The sequence below is a fragment of the Podarcis liolepis genome (assembly GCF_965112155.1).
Source record: "Podarcis liolepis genome assembly, chromosome: Z".
Lineage (NCBI taxonomy): Eukaryota > Metazoa > Chordata > Lepidosauria > Squamata > Lacertidae > Podarcis > Podarcis liolepis.
The window spans coordinates 43,590,288-43,610,651 of NC_139570.1; the positions used below are offsets into that span (position 1 = coordinate 43,590,288).

Below are 20,364 nucleotides of genomic sequence, written 5' to 3' on the forward strand. Positions count from 1 at the left end.
GGAAAAACATGGTCCTCAGGCTGAAGGAGACCCCCAACCTCTAGTTTAGGAAATGTTCTAGCCTGTATCTTTGTTGAGACACAGCATGAGGCAACAGCTGTCTAATGCTTGAACCTGAAAAGCTGGTGCCTTCATCAGATTCCTTTGTAGCCAAAGGAGAAACCCCGTTTCTCTAAAATAATGCCATTAAGACATATTACAGCCCCAATGCAGGGACCCAATGCAATTCATTTACTTTTTAATAATAAAAACATAATAAAAAACATACATCTTGCCGGTGGGGTGGGGAAGTTATCAATATATATTGTTTGCTGGGTGTGGTGGTTGATTCATATCAATTGTTACCCAGACTGTGCATCATGTTCCTCAGTTTCAGGATAATTTGATGTGATGCCTCTCAACACAAAACATTTGCTCTCCATTCAATGTCCTCATCACCAGCTCCTGTGCACAATGAAATGGTTCATTTAATGAAGGACGTCCTATGTTTATTTATGCATTTCTCTGCAGTTTAATTCTGGGGTGATAATTACCCTCCTTGCCCGAGTCTTCCTTTCTCTGCTGAATTAAAAAGGTTACCCACATATAAACACATCCTCAAGAGAACACAAGGACATTTCTCAGAAACCCTACAGATTAAGGCACCACAAAAACCCTCAGATTAGCCTTAACCTTTTGCATCTTTTCTATTTTCACATCAACACCTATGTCACACTGCCCCATTTAAAGGAAGGTCCCTCTCAACCTGAAAGGGAATAATTGTCCTGTGGAAACTAAGGTGGCAATGACCCCCATAAATATTCGTTGTTTTGTTTGTGAATCAAAATCTTGTAGTAGTTCTTGTTTTTCCTCCTCCCACACCCTCCAGCTTCCTCTAACTTTAGATGCAGTCCCTACAGCCCAGTGGTTCTCACTGGCAGTTAACCGTGCCATTCACTGTCTTGCCTTAAGAGGAAAGGAAAACAGCTGTTAACGGGAGAAATTGCAGCTAATTCCCACCTACCTGCCCGCTTCACCCACTTCCAGTGCTGCCTTGTGTTTTGATAGCATATTATATTTCCTAGTTCTCTTCATTTCCCCCTTTCTTCGAATAAACTTGCTGTCGTCCAGGCCCATGGAAAATGTTCAGTGCACGCCATCCTATTCCAGCTAGCTGAGATGTACAGGCAGAAGAAATGAAATTTGAAATACACCTCTTCAAGAGAGTTGGCATGCATGCAAAATGCAAGGGGGTAGATAAAGATTATCATTAATATTCCCGCACATCCATCTTAAGCAAACGACACAGGAGGCTACAATCCACTTTTGAATGATATTCCAGTGGATCACTATAGAAGGCTGGAATTTTTAGCAGCTGCAGGTTCCTGGGATAGGAGTGGCCTCTTCCTCTTGATTTCCATAGAGGTTAATGGTGACTTGGCTTTCAGGTTCCAATATTTGATCCTTTCTTCATTTGGCTGACAACAGCAATATGGACTTTAATGGTCAGCCCATGGATGAGATACAGCCCTATAAATTCGGTCTGCTGTCTGCAGAGGAGGTGCTTTTTACATAAAGCTATTCTGAGACGACAGAGATCCAGTAAACTGAGCTCAGCTACATTACTGGAGATATATCTACACATTTTTATTACTGGAAATGGCATTAGGCTGAGCAACCTGACAATTCCTGCTGCCCCTACCCATATAGAGTGATTGGGGAAATGAACTCATATCCACATGAATCCAGCTTCTTTCTGGGCGCAAGATGCAGAAGATGCAATCACAGATCCTCTGTCATCTTTCTTCAAAGCAGCCACAGGGACTGAATTGGTTTGAGGCTAAATTGGATTGGACTGTGGTGGTGGTGGTGTGGCAGTGGGAATCCCTTCCACAATGCAATTTCCCTGAATGAAATCTGCCTCTGCTCCAAAGGCACTAATGGTCACCAAAAAGACCCACTTGGGAGTTGCAGGTGGGGAGAAAGCATGCTGTTGTGGGCTTCCCACTAGGGCATCTGGTTGGCCACTGTGAGAACAGGATGCTCATGGACTAGAATGGCCATTAGCCTGATCCACCAGGCTCTTCTTATGTTTTTAAGACAGGAATAATATGCATAGTGGCTTTAGGGCATGTGTAGTTTAGTTCTGTGAAATAGTGCAGAGGACATGGTTAAGCGGCCTGATCTTGTGGCAGCTTTAAGGCAGGTGTGAGGAATCTTTGTCCCCTGGGATGCTACTGTACTGCAACTAATGCTCAATGGCAAGACATAATGAGAGATGTAGTCCAAAACCACCTGGAGGTCCACATCTGCTTTACAGCTTTGAAAAAAGTGTTGGGAGACCCAGTCTCCCATTGACTTTCATGTTGTGCCCAGTTGTCTCAGATTCTTACATTACGTTCTCCCCCTGCCCCACCGAAAAAAAAAAAGAAAAAGCTTTTTCATGTCTAGAATCCAAAGTACCATCAAATTTTGCTAATGGAAACCAATGGGTTACTAGAGGGGTGGACTCTCCTTCACTTGAGGTCGTAAAGCAGAGGCTGGATAGAAAGCCATCTCTTGGGGGTGCTCTAGCTCTGGATTTCCTGCACTGGGCTAGATGGCCTTACAAGACCCACTCCAAGTCTGATTCCATGTATCTAAGGCAGAGTCATGGCAAATGCTCAATAGACTGTTCTTGAATGAAAGATGTAGTCATTTTCTCTCCAAGAGATGGCAAAAGATATCCCTGGCCCACTCACTACAGTCTGAAGCTTCAGGCACAAATCTGAGTCCAGGAGCACCTCAAACTCACAAGACTTGTGGGAAGAGGGGGGCAGAGGGAGAGAAGATGGAACTTCTACAGATGCATGTGTCATAGTTTCGTGAGATACAGTGGCACGAGCTTGGGGAAAGGACAACTCTTCTGACTCATCGGCTGAACACATTGTCCTGCACATATTTAAAGCAATGTGCCATTAAAAATTAATGATCTAGTTGGGGTGGGAGGGAATCTAGGAGATGCAGCCATGTTAATGCATGGTGAGAAAGAGAGAGAAACCTCAATGACCACAGCACTGGTCCTTTTTTGAGATGATGTCATGGTTTCTTAAGAGAATATCATTGGAATGATGTGGCGATAAGAGTAGACACTGTTCCAGTACCCCAGATCATTCTTGGAAATGTCTCTGCCTTGAGGAGGTGAGCAACATCCCCCCCCCTTTTCTGGGGGCCACATTCCCTTGGGAGTAATCTCTCAGGGACTGGAGCTGAAGTCAAAAGTGGGTGGAACCAACTACTACTTCTCTGTCTTTCTTTCCCCCATATCCCTTCTCCTTGCTACTCATATAAAATTAGGTAAAAGAGAGTATGTAGAGAGATAGGGCCACACATTGCCCATATGAACATAAGAAGAGCCTGCTGTATCAGGACAATGGCCCATCTACTCCAGCGTCCTGTTCTCACAGTGGCCAACCAGATGCCTGTGGAAGACCTGCAAGCAGAATTCAAGCCCTCTCTCCTTTCCTGTGGTCTCTAGCAACTGGCGTTAAAAAGCATTATAGCCTCCAACTGTGGCAGCAGAGCAGAGCCCTCATGGCTAGTACCCACTGATCGCCTTATCCTCTATGAAGTTGGCTAGTCCTCTTTTAATGCCATCCAGGTAGGTGGACATCACTACCTCCTGTGGGAGCGAGCTTAGCTATGTGCTGTGTGAAGAAATATTTTCTTTTATCACCATTACCCTCCAAGCAGCAGCAGAGAAGGAAGAAAAAGAGATAAAAGAGGAAGACTCTCCACTGCTAGGAAACAGTGAGCAACACAATCCATTCTCTCTCTCTCACACACACACACAAATGCAAGATACACACAAGCATAGAGGTCACTCTGCAAATTTGTGGGGCCATTTGATTTCAGCTCTAAAAATAAACATAAAATGGATGGTATTCATGATTTCAGCTTCCATCACCACCTCTAAAAGCTGAAGTGAAAAGAAAGAGAAAAGAGGAAGACTCTCCACTGCTCCTAAATGAGCATCCCCATTTATTCTCCCCATGCAGAGAGAGAAAAAAAAACCCAATCAAGACACAGAGAAGGAGTTCAATAACTGAAAACAGGGTGGCAGACTTGAGGGGCTGTTTGGTCACAGCCCTAAAAAATAAAATTCTAATTGAATAAATTCATAATATTGGTCTCTGGCACCACATCTCATGCTCTAGCCTTTTGGGAATTGTCATCTGTGAGCAAGTTTGAGGAGCAAGAGAGGGTTTCACAATCCAAGTCTTCCTGGTTCTTTGCCAGGCTGCAACACACAGCTTCTCCAAATGCCGAAAGACAACTCTAAATGCTGAGAACGTCTCTTGGATGACTGGCTTGGAAAGGCCTTCTTTCTCCAATCTCCTCCCATACTTGTAGCCTTCAAGTCAAAGGAAAATAAAATTTTAAAATATCCTGCCAAACCTATGATGCTTTTTGTTTTAGTTGTTTAAAATGTTATTATTTTAGAGTAGAATTCTCCTATCTGGTTCCAGGTATTAACACATAGGCTGCACCAGATCAGACAAATGCCAACAGTAGCACTAATCAAAACACTGGGATGATGGAATTGAAGCAACACCCACCAGCTGGATGAACATTGTAGTAGGGCATGCCCTGGTAACATCCCAGCTGAGATACTGTAATACACTCTATGTGGAATTATCATTGAAGAAGAAGAGAAGAGTTTGGTTTTGATATCCCGCTTTCTCACTACCCTAAGGAGTCTCAAAGCGGCTAACAATCTCCTTTCCCTTCCTCCCCCACAACAAACACTCTGTGAGGTGAGTGGGGCTGAGAGACTTCAAAGAAGTGTGACTGGCCCAAGGTCACCCAGCAGCTGCATGCGGAGAAGCGGAGACACGAACCCAGTTCCCCAGATTACGAGACTACAGCTCTTAACCACTACACCACACTGAGGGTTGTTTAGGAACTGCAATTTCTGGCATCAGTTGCCATGAGCACATAGCACCCACTGGCTGCTCATTTGTTTCTAGATTAAATTCAAATGGATTCAAATCTCCAGGACCTGATGACTTGCACCCAAAGGAGCTTGTGGATGTAATCTCAGAGCCTTTGTCTATAATCTCTGAGAATTATTGGAAAACAGGTGAGGTCCCTGCAGACTGGAGGAGGGCAAAAGGGGGGGAGAGAGAAGAAGCAAATAACAACTGACCAGTGAGCCTGACATCAATAGCAGGCAAGGTCCTAGAACAGATAATTCAACAGTTGGTCTGTGAGCATTTAGAAAAGGATGATGTGATTACGAAGACCCAACATGGGTTTCTCAAAAATAAGTCACGCCAGACAAATCTCATTTCTTTTTTTTAATGGAATTACAAACTTGGTGGATCAGAGGAATGCTGTGGACATAGTGTATCTTGATTTCAGTAAGGTTTTTGACAAAGTCCTCCATCATATTCTTGTGAGGAAGCTAGTAAAATGTGGGTTGAATGAGGTAACTGTTAGGTGGATTTGGTTGACTGACCGAACCCAAAGAGTACTCATTAATGGCTCCTAGTCGTCCTGGAAAAAAGTTACAAGTGGGTGCCACAGGGTTCTGTCATGTTGTGACTTCCAAATTCTTCTCAGACACGGATTTTAATTTGAGATGTTAAAAGAAACTCCTTTGCCTCTTCCTCTCCCACCCTCCTCTGGTGAGCCTTCAAACCCTCCTCACTTCTGCTTAGCTGTCTGTTGCTCTGGTAGCAGCAGCAGTGAGTGGAAGAGAGAAGGCCTGGAAGTTTATAGGTAAGTGGGGAGGCAGGGAAAGGGTTTGTAGGCTCATGGAAGGAAGGGATTTTGGCAGCTTGGGAATGGCGGGGACTTTCTAGTGATAAGAGGGCTAAGGAAGGAGTCACTGGAAAGTGACTTTAATCCAGCTGTTTAGCATAAAGATCTTCTCCTGTTTTTACTGTTGGCAGGATGGTCCAAGACTAGCTTTATTAAATCTGTGATAATCTATGGTTTAAAGAGCTACTAATCTTTTTCATATCTGTGGCTAGAAATATAATAATACAATATTGGAAAACAGCTACCAACTTAACTCTAGAGGTATGATCAGATAGAATATGGAATGCAAAGACCAAAGACAGTTTTGATACTGTATGGTGCATGTTTATTTAGTATAGAGGAAAATACAATGTTGCCCTCTTACCACCAGCTACCCATGACTCACTCTGGGACCATCATGTGAAGTCATATTGTAGAATACACCTAACTGATGTAATCAATTCTAAACCATTTACAAACTTAGGGCTTGTCCATACTTACCTTTTGTCCCACTCTTTTTTGCCACAGGTCTGTGCTTAAAAACTCTGAGTCCAAGCTATGGTCTTTTTGCCCAGGAGCTTTCCCTTCAAAAACCTGCTCTTTAGCACTCAGTAGGAGCAAACATCAGTTCAGGTTTCCCACAGATTGCTGTTTGCTTTGTTTGAGCTTTAAAGAGAGGGGCTTTTTTTGCGGGGAAAGCTCCAGAGCAAAAACAAGGATGGTCAAACATGGAGCTTTAAAGTACAGACCATGCATGGAAAGAGCAAAGGAAGTGAGGATAAGCCCTCTATGTTTGATTGCATTATTTATGTTGTGTATACATGAAATGTTCCTCCGGGAATGGCAGCATATGGGTATTCTTTGTTATATTAAGAAACTGAAAAATAAAGTTAAGAAGGAAAAACAAACAAACAATGGAAGTTGTGTACAATGCTACCTAAAGAGGCATGAGTCAATAATTTCTGGGATATAGTCCTGACTGAATGTCTAACACAACACAGACAAGTGGTGGGAGATGAAGCAAAAAAAGATTGTTTCAAAGAAGTGTGATTTTTATCTTATTTTTACTGTATTAATAAGGGCTCTGAATTTTCAGGCCCACCCAGTACCCATGCCTCACTTTGGAGGGGCTATACTAACAGCTGAAAATCACACAGAGTTGGTAACTTACTTTCTGAGACAATCCACTGCTTTGATCTCTTCTGTCTCTGTACTAGGTATTATATCATCCATGTTTATAACTGGATTCTCTTATGTATGTCTACTCAAAGGTGTTCTATTTTGTTTTCTTGAAATCAATAAAGCAGGCAACAATTAACCTATCAGTTGTTAAGGGCTGTGCATATCGCATATTGACACAAGAGCCTTGAACCTGGCTTGGTAGCATACAAGCTGCCATTGCAGATGTTTTGCCAGAGGCACTATATGCCCTCATCAGCAGTCTAGCTGCTGCATTATGCACTAGCTGGAGGATCTGGACCAGGCCCAAGGGCAGCCCAAAAGAGAGTGCATTGCAGTAAACCAGCATAAGAGATGTGTGCATTTCCCTGCCTTCACTCTGAAGTGGTACATCTCAGAAGCCGTTTTACCAGCTCAGTGAAACCAGGCCCAGAATCTCTTGCCTTCCAACATTCTCCATCTGGAGAGTGGGAAGGGGAAAGAGAGAGAGACAGCACTTGATACCTCACAGGGGTATTGTGAGGACACCATTAAAGTCTGTGAGGCCCTCCTTTTACATGGAAGGGAAAACATAGGATGGGGGTAGGGTCACGCAAGTCCTTGAGATTGATGGATTGACCTTCTGACTGCAGGGGCTTGTCCAGGCCCAGCATGTCACATCAGTGTTTCTCTGGAGAAGGCCAGAATTAGCAGACCTCTTCTTCCTCCCCCGCCCTCTCCAAGGCCTCCTGAGGGGCTGAGTTTGCTGCTCCAGCAACGCTTCCAGACAGCGTCGGCTCAGGGCATCGGAGCGTCATCTTGCATCCCACAGACAGATTGCCAGAGCACTGGAGCTCTTGGAAGTGCCTAACTTTGATGTATGGCTGATAGTTCTTGTAGGAAGTGTCTTAAAAACCTCTCATTTATCAGGGTTGTTTTCACGGTGCGCATGGCTGAAGATGAGAAGCAAGCAGATTTATTCGGGGAGGAAGCCAGCTAATCCTATTTAAGCAGTTAAGGAGGAGAGGGGCTCGTTCCCTCAAGTTCAGTGGAGCACTGAGATGAGCTTCACCAACACACACACACACACACACACACACACACACGTGGGACACTTCCCAGACACTTCCTTGGCAGGTCTGTCGGAAGCAGATGCATCTGCTGCTAGCAATTGCTTAGAGGCGTCGCTGGAAGCACTGTCCCACTCTGTAAGGACAACAGAAGGTGACCCGCAGCTGAATACGGCTGCTCTACAATTCTTTGCAAAATCTCTGGACACTGCTTAAGAGGGCAGAATACTGGCTATGTCCAGGAAATTCCAAACATATGGCAACCCAGTGCTAAAAGCAAACTCAAACGAGGAGGGCCGATTCACACATGTGTGTCCATCACTTGGTCTTTTGTCTTACAGTGGATTTTGTGGGCTCTGGCCAGTGGAATGTGTGTGGCAGGACACCTCATCCCCTGCCACAGTCACCATCTTGTATTGTATAGTGATTTTGGTCCTTCTTTATGCAAAACACTGCTGGGCCACTGTTTGGCCATACTTTCAAGTACCATTACGTACAGAATTTCCATTCTAATTTTCACCCAGGCTGCTTACAATAAAGTAGTGAAAACCCATAAATAACTGTATTTAAAAGCTTTTCAAAGTAGCTTGTCAGTAGGATGTGTTGAAGAAGACAGGCAGGCACCCAGGAGGCCAGTGATGGCAGAATCATTTTCAACCAAAGGGCCACATTGCTAGTGCAAAACTCCACCTATGTCGACCAAATAGCCTCTGCTCACTCCATCATTGCTGCCGTCTGTGGTTTGGACTGGCAGTGGTAAGTAGAAGACCAGCACAGGCTGCCTCTCCGTTGCTACTGCCAAGTAGATTTCAATTAGGATTAATGTAGCTCGCAACCGGATGAAAGGAGGAGGAAGAACAGGTTCCCCATTACTTAGATTTTGGTTGAATCATGAATGTTAAATTCTGATAATGAATAATATCGCTTTTTATGAGGTAGTCCAGGAAGGGCTTGTTCTATCTTAGCTTCATTTTATGAGGCTTCAATTTCTTTTGTCAGCTACTGAAACAGCCCTAATTCAAATGAGCATATTGCAGGTTGTGTTTTATCAACTCTGGGAGTGCAAGCCATTATTTTTAGGGTAATATAACTTTGTATCAGGCATGCAGCTCCATTCCATTTTTACCTTATGCGTCCATGGTTGCTGCAATCCAGGAGTGGGGGGATCTCAGGCCCAGGGGCCTAATGAGGCCCCTTTGTTTGGCCCTTGGGGCATGAGTCAGGCCACACACCCCTGTAGCGCTTTTGCTGGGCTGAAATTAACCCTGGAACTGGGTTGATGCTTCTTGCTTCTGAAAAGATAGGAATCTCGCGGTGTTTTTATAGCTGAAATGCAGTCTACCATATAAATGTACGGTAACCATAACATCATTGCTCCGCCCACATTTGCAATTGGCCCTCACATGTGATCTCCTGACAGGTTACGCATAAGGAAATGTGGCCCTCGGAATGAAAAACATCCCCCACCCCTGCTAATCCAGTCAACAGAATGACACAGGAATAAGGTAATGATATCACCAGCAAAACCATATCCTTACCTTGGCCACCTCTCTCAGCCAGCTTTGACAGGTGGTCAGGGACATTGGGGACCCCACTGGTCCTTTTAATCTGTACCATCTGAAAAAAGGAAGAAGTAATTGTTATGATCCACTCTCTGTTCTGTTAGAATACTTTCCCTTGAAATATGTATATTCTACAACCCAAAATAAGGGATGCAGGTGGTGCTGTGGGTTAAACCACAGAGCCTAGGACTTGCTGATCAGAAGGTCGGCGGTTCGAATCCCTTTGATGGGGTGAGCTCCCATTACTTGGTCCCTGCTCCCGCCAACCTAGCAGTTCAAAAGCACGTCAAAGTGCAAGTAGATACATAGGTACTGCTCTGGCAGGAAGGTAAACAGCGTTTCCGTGCGCTGCTCTGGTTTTCCAGAAGCGGCTTAGTCACACTGGCCACATGACCCGGAAGCTGTACGCCGGCTCCCTCGGCCAATAAAGCCAGATGAGCGCCGCAACCCCAGAGTCACCCGCGACTGGACCTAATGGTCAGGGATCCCTTTACCTTTACATCCTAAAATGTGCTTTTGAACATGTGATATTAATCAATATCCTTTTAAAGTAGATTATGACTTATACGCACATGGGCTAATGAGAGAGTTTTATACAATATACCACTCATAGGAGCATGGGAAGCTGCCTTATGCAGACCACTGGCCCCATTTGCTCAGTATTGTCTGCACTGACAGGCAGCAGTTCTCCAGGAATTCAGACCAAGGTCTCTATCAGCCCTACCTGGAGATACCAGGGATTGAACCCTGGACCTTTTGCATGCAAAGCAGATGCTCTAACCACTGAACAAGGCCCCTGCCCAAGGGAAGTTTGGTTCTGTAATTAAAAATCTATTTTAAAATTGTTGTCCTACTTCCCAGAAAAAGGTCCAGCAAGGTCTGAAATATATTGGAATTATGAATATCTTTTTGGCCTACCCTACTGCTTTTTGCTCCTACTTCCAGTCCCTTACTGGAGTTCCCATGGGGGTGGGTGGCATTCTTTGCTTTCCTGTCTTGGTCAGAGTCAAGACCTAAGCTATTGGTCATGGTGGTGCCTGCAGGAGACGAGTTGCTTCCTTGCAGCAGCAACTGAAACTGCCTTTCCCCATTTTCTGTTGCCCTCTTCAGCCCCAGAGATTCTTAACACAGTCAAAACAAATCTACTATTGACTGGTCTCCCTCAACGCAGAATTCCTGTGTGTGTGCTTTTCTTCCCCCACTCCCTTCAGTGGGATATCTCTTTATCCTTCAAATAATGTTTGTGACCTCGTAGTCACGGCAGCTTCTAAGCACTCTTTGAACCCAGTATTGATCCTCCAATTAAAACACATTGCAGCTGCTTCAGGTAGCTAGCCAGACTGAGATCTCTGCTTTGGAGTCTGCTTTCTTAAAACCTTCATTTCTTCTTCTGTTAAATTGATTTTTTTTTTAAAAAAAAATCCTTTAATGATATGTGCAAGAGCGGGAGAGTAGAGCCCAGTCTTGATTACTAGTACAGTTTGGGAAGTGGTTTTGTTTCTCAGGATTTTTAGCTCATTGTCTCCAACTTGTACAGAAACCATATTTGCCTAGAATTTCTAATTGCATCTACACCTTCCATTCTAATCATCCACCCCTGTCTTGTGTTAATTGCTGAACTGATATGGTCTCTCCTGTGGGTCAAAGGAAGGGCAGTATGAACTCGTGTATGGAATATATAGTTCCAGGCAGAGCAATGGTAGCTTGTGCCCATTAGGACCAGTAGGGCAGAAGGAAGGGAGACCAATCAGTAGGTGGAGCCAGAGCCAATGACAGGAAAAGCCAACTCATTCTTGTTTTCTCCTCATCTTTCTGCCAGAAGAGTTCTACAAAGGCAACACTGAGTCTAAGGAGGGGGAAGCTGACAGCGCTATTCTCTGGACTGGTTCTAAGTAAGAAAGCAGACAGGTAGAGGCTGGCTGAGGGCTGACCAGGGTTGGTGGTGCCATTCCTCATTCACTTTAATGGACCAGTCACCACTGAGCAAGGCAGACTAATTGAATCTACCGGTAGATCTTCAGGTTATGTAAAGTAGACTCTCAACAGTTCATCCAAAGCGACAACAAAAGACTCCTTCTCCTTAGGTTGCAATCCTAACTCTGCTTATCTAGGAGTAAGCTCCATTGACATCAGTAGGATGTTCTTCTGAGTAGATGTGCCTAGGAATGTGTTGTTCATTAGGTTGCTGAAAATGAAGACAGTCTGCTAGGGTTGAAGGAGACAAGGAGTGTCTGTGAAAAGACTAAAGCTGTGTACACGTTTAGCAGCTTGGAAGGCAGTGAGGTCATTTCATGTCACTTCAAGTCCCATTCTTATGTCTTATGACCACAAGGAAGCACATATGTCTTCACCCAATGCCCAACTTGAACTCCCCCTGTGCTGTTCAGTTCACTGAAGCTACCACCTGCACACCTGCCGTCATCTGAGCAGGCACACCTGATGCCTGACATGTATGCACTTCAGCTTCCATTTCCATTTTCAAATTGGATGGAAGCTGGTTTGGTGGGAAACACATTAAACAGGAGTGTTTCTCAGGAAGCCACAGGGTGCCTAGGGATTGTGACTATTATCACATGTACTCGGTTTCAAACACTAGCAGTGGGTACATGCACAGTGGAGCTGGAGCAAGCAGTAATATGTACACAGCCAAAGAAATCAGTTCTTGTCCTCAAAACAGATTCCTGGGCAGGGCATGTGCTTGGAGGCACCTTGGTTGACTCCAAGTGTGCAGACGCTCCACCCCCATTTTGCATCTGGCTCTATATGGTGTATCATGAGGTTCTTGCGGGGAAATATTAATTGATCAAAGTCTCATTCAGCTAAGGAATGAAGTTATATTTGTATCTGCATATGTACATTAATGTGCATCTAATAACATTTATCCCCTTTTGGTCTCTTAGGACTATTTTAAGGATAGGAGTGAATTAGAGTACAAGAGAAATTTGTTTAGTTAATATTTTTAAGCTAATTCCTGGACTGGAATTGGAATATAATGACTCTTCAGATTTAACACTTCTCCAAATTTTGCAATACTTCCTGGTATAAAAATGCAGAAATGTGTTAAAATGCATATTTTAAGTTGCAATATGAAAATATGTTTAGGAATGTGTGCATTAGAATAAAATAGGGTTTAAATATGGATTTTGTGCTATTATTTAAATATGATTTTTTTTATACTTTAAATTTTTTAAAAATCCACAGATTAATGTGTAGATAGGACAGAATGAACAGAAGGATTAACATGCAAAACAGAGAGAGACTAAATATAAGAGAGATCTATCCATCCCTAGATTATTTATTATTGGTTTATAACCATTTTTATTCATAGTAGACTTATTGAAATTAATGGCCTTAAGTGACTCATTTCCACTAATGGGTTTGCTCTCAGTATGACTAATATTGGATACATCCCATTGTTTGTGATTCTGATTCATTTCAAATGATGATTTATTCTGAATGTGATGATCTTGCATCAGTTTTCAAAATACTGAATAAATAAATAAACACAGTCCCAACATAAGTGTGGCTGCATACACACCAACCAATCTGCAGCACAGAAATATATTCCATATATATATATATATATATATATATATATATATATATATATATGCTTTCGTAGATTTTCACGGGTACAGGAATGCAGGTTTTGGTGTCTTCGGGTGTCTTCCCGTGTAAGAGTTGGGGTGTCTAGGCGACGTTTCGACGAGGTCTCACTCGTCATCTTCAGGCTGGTGCTTTCGGCTTCTTGTTACTGGAACAGAGCAGGATCTCAGTGTTTGAGTTCCTATAAATACTGTTGAGGGGGTGTGGTGTATAGCCTCCAACGTTCTGGGCAGAGGGGAAGTTCCCAGGTTAGTGTGCCTTTTCTTCTTTTGTTCCTTAATTACTTGAGGGATATCTTGAGTGATTTCTTGAGTGATATTCTGAGTACCACTTAGGTGGGTCATTAAGTGTGGATTAGTTGCTAAAGCTTTCGTGTCTTGACCTCTTGAGCTTGTGAAGAGTTTTTCTGAGAAGATGGCTGTACTGCACTTAGTTGTGCTCTGGCTTGGCTTCGTGTATAGGGGCGAGCTGTGGTTTTGTGCCCTGTGCCAGCCAGATCTGTGTAGGGATTGCAGGGGGGTGCAGCATCCGGAGGTGCCACTATGGTTTGGCTACTGGATGGTGTCTGTAATTTATCTGTGGAGAGGGTCTGGGTTTGGGTCTGGTGTGGTTGATTGGTGATGGCGTTCTGTGTGCCTCTGGTTCTGGTGTCGGTTTTTGTGGGGAGGGCTAATTTCCAGATGTCTGGCAGGCGGGACGTGTCGTCACGCTTGTTCATGTTGTGAGGGTGTTTCTCTATCTCGATGGCTTCCATGATTATTCTCTTGTGGTGATGTTCCATGTTAAAGAGCAATTTGGAATCTGCAAAATTAATTTCGTGTCCTGTTTCTTTCATGTGTTGGAAAAGAGAGGAAGTTTTTTCTTCTTTTTTGACGGCATTCTTGTGTTCTGCGATACGTGCATTTATTCGTCTGTTTGTTTGTCCAATGTACGTGGCTGGGCAGACTTTGCAGGGTATTTCATAGACCCCTTGGTTTTCCAACTGGATTTTATCTTTGGGGTTTCTGAGGATATTGGCTAACCAAAAAATCTCTAACAGAGATCCTGCTCTGTTCCAGTAACAAGAAGCCGAAAGCACCAGCCTGAAGATGACGAGTGAGACCTCGTCGAAACGTCGCCTAGACACCCCAACTCTTACACGGGAAGACACCCGAAGACACCAAAACCTGCATTCCTGTACCCGTGAAAATCTACGAAAGCATATATATATATATATATATGGAAATATTATGTGTTTGGCATACTGCACCACAAAATTCAGAGAAGTGTGAATTTTGAAGGATAGGTGTTTCAGTCCATGTATTGTTTCAGGAAGTATGAATTAGGGAGTTTTGCACTAAAATAAAAACAAAGCTTAATTTCTTTCTCATCTCTAGTTGATCCCAAAGGGGAAGTATCAATGCAAAGAATGAGGTGAGCCCATTGACACCCCCCCCCAACTCAAAGCTTGTGTTGATCATGCTCCTTCATTCTCCTCTGTGTGACCAAATTTCTTTTCTCTCCTCCTAAGCCCACATGGCCTCTATTTTCCCCGCTGTTGATCTGCTTCAAGCCTACTCAAGGTCAGCAAAGAGGGATATATTTTAAATGGCGAGGGCTCTTATGAGCATTTTTTTCCCCTGGATTCCCCAGAAGCAAAAAAGTAGCATTTACACAGTAAGTCTTGTAGATCAAGGTCTTCCGAGCCTTTCAACATCCTAAAGCCCGCACAGACTTTCAACTCTTATCCCCAGCCCGTTGGCGGAAAGAAGAGAAAGAGAGGAAAAATGAATCGAACACAAAGCCTTTGCCTGGAGGTCTGGTGCAGAAGGCTTGGACTCAGAATTGTTTCAATCTATGTAAATATCAGGAAATTAAATTCCATATGTCCTGTGCCAGATGCTCCCAGCTGCTGCAGCTGTGCTCAGAATGGTAAGTAGACAGTTCTGATTTATCAAAGCAGATTTTATTTATTTATTTTCCAGTGTCATTCCTTGAAAGGGGGGGAGAAGAACAGTTTGTCATTGGGAGGGCAGAAGTGTAATGCACAAGAGTGATTTGATGCCAACGATCTGACAAAAGGGATCATTGGTCAAATGTGGAGATCCAGGCAAGGCTGGAATCTGGAAGACCCCAATAAGGGTCTCAGTGTTCTTGGCGCATGTTCTTGGCATCAAAATATTTTGTTTATGCTGAAGAGTATAGGAGTCACATGCATATGGAAAAATGCACTCACTCAGGCTTGGAGTGCAAGTGACTCTTGTTTGTAAACCAACCTTCTGTGCATCGTCAAAAGATGTAGGAGATGAATGTGAATGATTCCATCCCTCTGACTATTGGCAACCCTTTCCAGCCCCTTGGCCTGCAAACAGCTGGACTCTCTGAGCAGTGCTTCTCCATCCTACATCTTTGGGGGCCAGTAGGAAATATATATGGAGTGTTAAGGATGATGGTGGAAGAGGCACAGCTTCAAATCTCTGCTCAGTCATAAAGCTTGCTGGGTGTGCTCCTCAAAGCTGAAATCTGTTTAGCCCCCTTAGCTAGTTCACGGGAACTCCTGTGAAGATGGATGACATAAGAATTGTATGAGATCAGTAAGCCAACTCCTCTTGACTGACCTCCATTTCCATTTGCAGTGTCAGAATATTTGTTAGATATGTATCTTTCCCACTTTATCAATGAAATTACTTCAAAATTAAAACAAAAACCAAAGCTCTATTCCAGTTCTGATACTGACACCATAGAGTTGGCCATGTTTGACAGGCCCATCCCTGTTACCCAGCTCTTCTGCATTTCCTATGTGGGAAGAGAAGATAAAGTGGGGAGCTTGCTCTGTGAATTTAGGCTCCCCATGTAATGTAAAAAATTGTGCAGTCAGATGTCTAAAAGTGGTGGAAGGACCCTATTTTCATGGAATAGGCTCCCCTCTTCAGATCTTCTCCAATAAGGAGTGGAGGGATGTGATGGAAACAAGAGGGCAGCAAGCATGGCTCCACTCCTTCCCCTCTCATAATTTGAACTGTATATTGTTGCTGGCATCTCTCTCAGGAGACAATGGAAGAGTGCACCTTTGGTGTAAAGTCAAACCATTGGAGTGTTACAGCACCAGCTGTGGCTGTAGAGACCGATACAGAAGAAACATGTTATTGCAGGTGGGGCAGATGGAGGCATCTGGTTTTGCTGCTACAGGTGCACTGTGGCATTTCTTCTCTCTGCAGTCCTCCCAGTGGTCATTCCTCCTCTGGTCACTGGTGCGGATACACGACCTGACTGTCTCCAGGCACTGTGATAATCTACAAGGAATTGTGTGAAGGGCTGAGTACATGAATAGACCTGAATTCAATATGAACTGAGTGCAAAACTCACAGGCCCAGTTTGATCCTCATTCCATTTGCGGTGCTCTAGCAACTTCTGGAAGAAACATCACAAATTTTGCCACCTGTCTTAATTTCAAACTCAACTCCAAAAATGGACATGGAACTATACCCCCTTCCATTATTGACTCCCCCTTCCTCCAAAGAAAGATCAGCCCTCTGAGAACATTTGGTCCAGCGCTAACCTAAACATTACAGCAGTATCCCAGGCATAAGGAGTCTTTGAAGATATATAGTTCTCTAAGGCTTCTTTGTCCAATTCAAACTTTTTTCCATAACTAATTGTAAAGCACATTGAACAACATTTTTTGTGGAGGCCTTTGAATGTCACATGGTAGTTGATTAACATGTAAGAATCCAGCCATACATAGGAACCTAATCAGGGAGTCAAAACCCTTTTGTGGAAACATAAAGCAGGCCAACAACCCTTCTTCTCCAGCATCTTGTTCTCATAGTGGTCAACTAGATGCCTGTGGGAAGCCTGAAAGCTGGACATGAATGCAAGAATACTCAACCCACCTGCAATTCCCAGCTTGTGCTTGTGTCAGATTGGGCTATGGGCAGAGGTGAGCGAGGAGCAGGGATGGGGGAGACATTTGGTTTAGTTTTTATTCCAAGGTGACAATGCCTGATTTGCAGTTTCTGAAACAATATGTGAAAGAGCCACCAAAATTCCTCCTCAGAATTTTGTCATGAGGTTCTCCAGCCAAATAATTTTTACAAAAAAGAGAAAAAAAAACCCTGTATAGACTGGGAGGAATTGTGAATGTAAATGGATATATGAGTGAAAACAACAAGAATAAAAGGCATTATATGAAAGAAAATTGCCTTCAATTTTGGTGTGTGCACGTGTGAAATTACATTAAAAATGTGCAGATTTGGAGCTGGTGAATGATTATTTCTTGCATCTGTCCTAAATCTTATAACATTTAGCTTCCTTGGATGTTCCCTCATTCTAGCATTATGACAGAGGGTCAACCTCTTTCAGAGGCCTTTAAAAGAGAAAAAGAAGGCAGAGGGCAGTAAGAAACAAACAAACAATAATCAGATAAATAACCCCTGCTTCCACCCTTAGTATGTTTGGGTTTGGGCAAAGAGAGGTTTGGGCTGTTTCTTCGTAGGCCTCTTTTCCTTTGAACTGTCAGCCTAAGTCAACGTATTGGAAACACACACGAGGAAATGAAGGGGAAAGCAAGAATGTATGTTGCGAGGAATTCCTTCGACATATAATGAGAACCCAGAGGAGGATGGCAGGCTGACAGATTTGCTGTCTGGATATGTAGTAGGCCTCAAAAAGGGCCTGCGAAAGAAACAACAGTGAAGTTAGGGGCTGTAGGAATGCCAGAAAAACACCTTTTCCCCTGTGATAGTTATGGTGATGATATTGCTAGTACTATAGTCAGCTTAAGAAAGGGAGAAAGAAAGAAAGAAAGAAAGAAAGAAAGAAAGAAAGAAAGAAAGAAAGAAAGGAAGGAAGGTAGGAAGGAAGGAAGGAAGGAAGGAAGGAAGGAAGGAAGGAAGGAAGGAAGGAATATGGTGATGGTGGTCATCACTACTACTACTGCTGAGAAACTGTTAGTGGGTGGTTCCCTAGACCAGATGGATGGGAGATTGCCTGCTCTTGATGGGGTTAGACTCCCTCTGAAGGAGAGGGTACATAGCTTAGGGGTACTCCTGGGTCCTTTGCTGTCGCTCAAGGCTCAGGTGGCCTCAGTTGCAAAAAGTGTGTTCTATCAGTTTCAGCTGGTGGCCCAGCTGCACCCCTATCTGGACAGGGATAGCCTAACTACTGTTGTCTATGCTCTGGTAACTTCTAGGTTAGATTACTGCAACACGTTATACATAGGGCTGCCTCTGAAGACAGTTCAGAAACTTCAGCTGATACAGCATTCAGAGGTCAGGTTGCTCATTGAGGCAGGCAGTTTGAGTATCTAATGCCATTCTTGGCCCTATTCCACTGGCTGCCAGTCACTTTCTTGGCCCAACTCAAAGTGCTGATTTTGACCTATAAAGCCTTTAGTGGCTCAAGACCACAATACCTTAAGGCCTGTCTCTCCCCATACAAACTGACCTGGACCCTACAATCACCATCTGAGGACTTTCTTCATGTGCCTCCTCTGTGAGAGGCCTGAAGGGTGGCAACACAAGAATGTGCCTCTTCTGCAGTGGCTCCCAGCATGTGGAATGCTGTCCCCAAAGGAGGCTTGCCTGAAACTTTTCTTACAGATCTTTAGGCACCAGACAAAAACATTCTTCTTCAGCCCTTTGGCTGGTTAAGCAAGCTATGGCCTTTTAAACTGGGAGGTATTGTTTTGTTTGTTACTATGTTACGTATTTTTTGTGTTTTTATACTTGATCCTTGGAGGAATGGTTGTGTATAACCTTAAATAAATAAATACTATCATAGTGGACTGGTGTTGGGGGAGAAGAGGTTTGTTACTTTTGATGATGGTGAGGCCAATAGTCTGCCTTCCTGTCGAGGTACCCAGGATGGTTGACAATTTAAATACGAAAACAAATACATCACACAAAACTGTCAGAGCCCTCTCATTAACAACTGGGAGCTGATGACATGTGTGCTTCTTGGCTTGTGATCCCTTGCTTCTGCCTTCCCCAAGAGCACAAGTTCTTCAGCAGCCCCCAAATAAGGTAGGCGAAGAGTTACCCAACAGTTCCTTCAGGCCATTGATGGCCTGGGCTCCCTTGCTTCAGTCGCAGCAGTAGCTGTAGTAATAATGACTATCTTCCTCAACTCTCCTTCCAAGTCTCTCCATTCAAAAACATTGCATCTAATAATATTCCTCAACCTCTCAAGGCCTACAAATATTCCTTTCAGTCAGATTTCCCCAAACAAACTCTTGAGCAATGGAGAAATTAGCATGGCTTCTGTCTGAAAACTAACCGCCACCCAGGAAGGGCTGTGAAGGAATATTTATTTTAATTTTTAATAAAAACAACAGCACAGAGATAAAGCATGCTTTGGCCAATATGCCGCAGGGAATCTTTCTCTTACACTCCCCCCCCCCGCCATGAGTACATTTTTGTTTTGCACACATCTTAAATAGGTTTTCCTCCCTACCCCACCACCCCAAACACAGTTGGCTCTGTAAAATAATGCTTAAAATATGTCTGAACATTGCCTGCAAAGTCAATGGCAGAAAGCCTTGTTTTCAATCCCTTGGAAAAACGGGTGATCAACTCTATATTTACAGAAAGGTTAGAACAATAAAGTGGTGGCTGTTTTTTTCCAGCCTCTCTCACCTTTGCAGACAGTCAGTGCTGAGTAACTTCTCGTTCCCCTCACACCACACACCTCCCTGAAAAGGGCTCCGTGTATGTCTCCTTGTTTACTGAATGTCTGAAATGATGTCAGCAGGATCCCACAAGGCCACATATTTAAACAGAGACCATCCCACTTGTCACAGAGGTTTATAAGGCCGGGGCGGGGGCGGGGGGAGCCCTCCTTGAATGGATCACTGTGGGTTTGGATGATGGTCAAGTGCTTTTTCATTGCGGGGTTGGGGTGGCTGGGATCCCAATGGATTAAAGCCATCATTGTGCTTGGGCGTGTATGGCTGGGCCCTCACAGGAAGTGGCTCAGCAACTGTGCTCCATTGCTTACAGCCAGTATAAAGGCAAAGGTTTAAGAGACACAAGCAAAATGCATTGTGGTTGTTGTTGTTGTTTAAGTCCCAGCCTTATGCTGGTGCTGTGCATCCCTTTTCTCCCTTTCTGCTAGGAGAGATACAGTCATACCTCATGTTGCGTTTGCTTCAGGTTGAGCATTTTCAGGTTGCATCCCATGGTGACCCGGAAGTACTGGAAAGGGTTAGTTCTGGGTTTCGCCGCTCA

At 43.8% G+C, this 20,364-nt stretch overlaps 1 long non-coding RNA gene across 1 annotated transcript; it reads right to left on the minus strand.

The window, feature by feature from the left end:
• Positions 1 to 257: 257 nt before the first annotated feature.
• Positions 258 to 9,609, minus strand: LOC310698674. The gene is made up of 3 exons (XR_014521686.1): positions 9,530 to 9,609; positions 1,004 to 1,153; positions 258 to 444 (listed from the first exon to the last, which is right to left on the minus strand). It is a non-coding gene; the product is annotated as an uncharacterized lncRNA (long non-coding RNA).
• Positions 9,610 to 20,364: the final 10,755 nt, after the last annotated feature.